The sequence below is a fragment of the Gopherus flavomarginatus genome, chromosome 7 (genome assembly GCF_025201925.1).
Source record: "Gopherus flavomarginatus isolate rGopFla2 chromosome 7, rGopFla2.mat.asm, whole genome shotgun sequence".
Taxonomy (NCBI): Eukaryota; Metazoa; Chordata; order Testudines; family Testudinidae; genus Gopherus; species Gopherus flavomarginatus.
This window is the reverse complement of record NC_066623.1, coordinates 84,139,305-84,144,866: the sequence shown is the minus strand read 5'-3', so window position 1 is coordinate 84,144,866 and position 5,562 is coordinate 84,139,305.

The window sequence follows — 5,562 nt, the reverse complement described above, 5'->3', positions numbered from 1 at the left end:
ATCTGTTGTGGCACTTTGGAGATTTAAGGCTGAAAAAAATCCAAACTTTCTGGGAAGTGGGAAGGAATGGAGCTTCCATCACTACTTTGTGGTTCATATAGCTCATAAACAGCTCAGGTAAGTCATGCTTTGAAATCAAATTTTACAGACCTTTAGCAGATAAGGAGAAGAAATCTCGTCTGGTAGCTTGAAGGAAAAAAAGGGGTAAAGATATCATGTTCTAAAAATCATGAGCACCACATGCTCAGTGCAATCCTATCCACAACTACTAATTTAGGTTGGTATGGTATCATTACATTTGCATATTCTAATCACGGCATTCCTGGTACTTCTGCCAAATCCATTATTAGGGCTGTCAAGAAATTAAAAAATTAATCATGATTAATCACATGATTAAAAAAATTATTTGCGATTAATTGCAGTGTTAATAATAGAATATCATTTATTTAAATATTTTTGGATGTTTTATACATTTTCAAATATATTGATTTCAATTATAACACAGAATACAAAGAGTACAGTGCTCACTTTATATTTATTTGATTAAAAGTATTTGCACTGTAAAAAATCAAAAGAAATAGTATTTTTCAATTCAGCTAATACAAGTAGTGTAGTGCAGTCTCTTTATCATGAAAGTTAAACTCACAAATGTAGAATTATGTACAAAAAAGAACTGCAGTCAAAAATAAAACAATGTAAAACTTTGGAGCCTACAAGTCCATTCAGTCCTCCTTCTTGTTCAGCCAATTGCTCAGACAAACAAGCTTGTTTACATTTGCAGGAGATAATGCTGCCCACCTCTTGTTTACAATGTCACCTGAAAATGAGAACAGGCGGTTTCATGGCACTGTTGTAGCCGACGTTGCAAGATATTTACGTGCCAGATGCGCTAAAGATTCATATATCCCTTCATGCTTCAACCACCATGCTGATGACAGGTTCTGCTTGATAACAATCCAAAGCAGTGTGGGCCGACCAGGGGTGGCTCCAGGCCCCAGCACGCCAAGCATGTGCTTGGGGCGGCAAGCCGTGGGGAGCGCATTGCCGGCACCACGAGGGCAGCAGGCAGGCTGCTCGCGGCGGCTTGCCTGCAGAGGGTCTGCTGAAGCCGCGGGACCAGCGGACACTCCGCAGGCAAACTGCCAGAGGCAGCCTGCCTGCTGTGCTTGGGGCGTCAAAATCCCTGGAGCCGCCCCGGGACCGACATGTATTCATTTTCCTTATCTGAGTCACATGCCACAAGCAGAAGGTTGATCTTCTTTTTTTGGTGGTTTGGGTTCTGCAGTTGCCGCACGGGAGTGTTGCTTTTTTAAGACTTCTGAAAGCATTCTCCACATCCGGTCCCTCTCAGATTTTGGAAGGCACTTGGGATTCTTAAACCTTGGGTCAAGTGCTGTAGCTATCTTTAGAAATTCTCACATTGGACCTTCTTTGCGTTTTGTCAAATCTGCAGTGAAAGTGTTCTTAAAATGAACACATTTAGCTGGGTCATCATCCAAGACTGCTATAACACGAAATATATGGCAGAATGCAGGTAAAACAGAGCAGGGGACATACAATTTTCCGTTAAGGAGTTTAGTCACAAATTTAATTAACACTTTATTTTTTTAGCATCTTCACCATGGAAGCATGTCCTCTGGAAATGAGGGCTGAAGCACGAAGGGGCACACAAATCTTTAGCATATCCAGCACATAAATACCTTGCAATGCCAGCTACAAAAGTGCCATGTGAACACCTGTTCTCACTTTCTGGTGACACTGTCAATAAGAAGAGGGCAGCACTATCTCCTGTAAATGTAAACAAACTTGTTTGTCTTAGCGATTGGCTGAACAAGATGTAGGACTGAGTGGACTTGTAGGCTCTGAAGTTTTCCATTGTTTTGAGTGCAGTTATGTAACAAAAAAAAAAAATCTACATTTGTAAATTGCACTTTGACAACAAAGAGATTGCACTATGGTACTTGTATGAGGTGTACTGAAAAATACTATTTATTTTGTTTATCATTTTACAGTGCAAATATTTTTAATAAAAAATAATACACACTGATTTCAATTACAACACAGAATACAATATATATAAAAATGTAGAAAAGCATCCAAAATATTTAATAAATTTCAATTGGTAGTCTATTGTTTAACAGTGCAAATAAAACTGGAATTAATCATTAAAAAATGTCTGTAAAATAGTGTGAGACAAAGCCAACAAGCCAAAGGAATCTCATAGGGAAGACAGCCAGCTTCCAACACTTAGGCCCTCTTGTGTCTTCAGGCCAATCCTGCTTACATCATGCATGTGAGTAGTCTTATCAAGAGCAAAGGGAGCAGGCCACTGCATTTAATGAGGCTATTTATGTGAGTAAGTCAAGCAGGATTTGATCCTTAATATTAAAGTGGACCCACTCATCTCAATGGGAGCTACAGCTGCACAGCGTCTCTGAAATTCAAGCTACTTTTACATAGGACATTAACAGTAGGGACCCAGGTTTGAAAATACTGGCCTTAATAGATACTTGTGAATTTCCTCTCTTTTGTGGGTTTGTCTCAAAACAAAATCTACAACGAATTACGTTACAGCTCTGTGAAATACCAGCACAGGCTGGAGCACCTAAAAGAAAGGCATCACATGAAATATAACTTAGAAGATCTTCTAACATCAAAAATCACTTTGACCAGACAGGACTTTTTAAGCAAAGTGTAAGGACTCGGTCTAACACCCACTGAAATCAATGTCTCCAGTACATCAAGCCCTAAAGCTCCAAAATCAAAAAAAGGGCCTGATCCTGCAAAGCCCTTCATATGAATAATGACTACTCAGGGGAGCACAGGCTCATTGGCCACACTGAGGCTATTTGTGCCAGTAAATGTTTGCAGGATTGGGCCTATAGCATGCAGCAGAAAAATGTAGTGTTTTCTGACTACCCTCCAATTCATTGTTTGTTGGGAAATATTAAAGCCAATGGAATAGTAGGTGTCCCAAAATGTCTTAATTCAGAGAATTAGTGTTAACTGAGTCTGATTAGCTCCATTTATCTCTAATTAATTACCTTTACCTAATTAGACACCCTGTTTCCAGTAGACATGGAGTCAAGTAGACTAGATTATTAGTATAGTCATTGTGCCTTTACAAAATCCTGAAATTAATGAAACGTGCAAAAGAATCTGCAGCTTTAATTGCACAGGTGTTGCCTTATGGCAAAGCTTTATCATCTGATTACACCAAGGGATTATTAGTGACTTTTTATATAGAGAATGAGCCTGTGAAATGTACCTTAGCAACAGCTCATTAGTTTAGGGTTGTTACTGTATTATTTATTACATTCAGCCTTCCCCATTATCTAGATTGATTCATGGACCAATATATTTTCCTCCCCTCTGTGCAGAAAAAAAATAAATAAATAAACCTTGGCTAATGCCAGTCCAGCTGCAGTATGAGAGGAATGCAGAGTATATTCTCCAGCTACCAATCTTCACTCTTTAAAATAAAGATTTTAAATTGGTTTAAATAAAAGTCTTTCCACCAACCCCCAGCAAAATAACCAGTTCAAGTAACTTTCAATATGGAATGTTTTCTGCGTGTGATCCAAACAGCTTGGGCCATTTTACATCTCTTCATATAAATAAAAACAGTTTGTTAGATTGAAAAACAAAGCAAAATATTTTTGAGCCAAAAATAACTTCTTCCTATATAGTCATATGAGCATTTAATGAAATTCTGTTGGAATATTTTACTTTGGGGGATTTTTCCCAGATGGCAGTGGTTTGTGGGTTTTTGGGTTTTTTTTTGTTTGTTTGCCACATACAGAAAGTATTTGGATAATAGAAGCATGATTCACAAAGAAAAAGCTGACCTTTAAAATTAGAACAGTTTTCCACATCCCAAGGCTTTATAAGACTATAAGGTTTAGAAGGTCTGACCTTACATTACCCAAATCTCCTCAGAAACCACCTTTTAGAATCACCAACTACTAGATTGATATAGTAATAGCTAGGACTGAATCTCGCTACAATCCAGCACCAAGCAAAATGCTCATTTCTTGATAGACCAAGAATTCCCATAACTAGTCTATATGATAATAAATGTGTCTCTAAAACTGTTTTCTCTGGGGCTTTTTGTTTTCCCAAAAAAATAAACAAACAAACATTGTTCTACTATTAGATGTAAAACATTGCTGTTTGCTTATTATATAATTTAAAACAGGGCAAAAATAATGGGTAACTATATATGGCATGACAACTAATTTGAGTAGTAATACTGAATATTTAATGATTCTCCTTTACAGCATGAACACAAAACTTTTCATGTGTGTATTATAAAGATTATAAACCTTAATCTCAAAACCAGAGCTGTAACTGAACTAATGGGTGGATAACCCAGGAGTGTACGGTTTATATATCTCCACACAGTATATATGTACATACCTATAAAAAAAAATCATGCAATCTTTACTCACGTACATAATCCTTTGAAGTGAATTGGACTACTCGTAGAATTACCCATATGAGTAAGTTTTAAGGATCCTAGCACCACAAAATGTGTGATAAGCACCTGCCATGGGTTATCACTCAACCTAGACTTCATTCACTAAAAGCTTGAGCTTTTGTGAGATTTGTTATATTTTTATTTAGCCAAACCTTTTTATATATACAAATTTGCTGACTTGTCACTCCCTTACCAGACTAACATGATCACGTCAGGCCTGCCCTCTGCTCTCTCTTCTGGCTTCTCATTGAACACCACATCAAAGTCAAGAAGTTTGTCTTTAGCTTCAAGGCACGCAGTGACCCGGATGCAGGACATCTCAAAGTTCACCTGAAGTTCTGGGATGAGAACTATGGTGGACAATGCTGCTCCTCAGGCACAATGGAGTGAATCACATCTGTGCAGGAGTCAGAGCTTTCTTGGGGGAATCAACCCACACCTGGGAAATTCATTTCACCTCTGCTAGCACCATTTCCCATTCAAAGTGCGAAGGGCACCTTGCCTACAATAATAAACACAAACAGCACCATCGGTACAAACAAAATAGATTAAATAAATAAATCTCTCATAACTTTCCACTTGGGGTAGGAAAGGGAGAACAGTCTAGCCACATGTGACAGCTGTTAGTCACACTGCTTAAGTCACTGCTAGAGGGTACACAAATTCTATGGTGATGAGGGCAGTATAAGAACCTGATTAGTACAGAACACCTGTTGTGGAGAAGGGAGAAAACCCAGCACCACCTTGTATTTGCAATGTGCAGGCTTATGGGGCAGTAGTAAGGTCAATCAGGAACAGGCCTCATAATAAATACCACCACTTTGCATGTATGTAGTAGACTCTATCCACAGATCTCAAATGCTTTACAAAAGCAGGAAAGTTTCATTATACTTGTGTTACAGGTGGGGAAACTGAGGTACAGAGCCACCCCCACCCCCCCAAGATGGCACAGTAAGTCAGTGGCAGAGCTGGGCACAGAACCTAGGTTCTACTCATTCCCAGGTCTATACCCTTTCCACTGAATCCTGCTTCCCTCCTGGGTACAGTGTTGGGACGGGGGAGGTACTTTACTACTTTTCCCT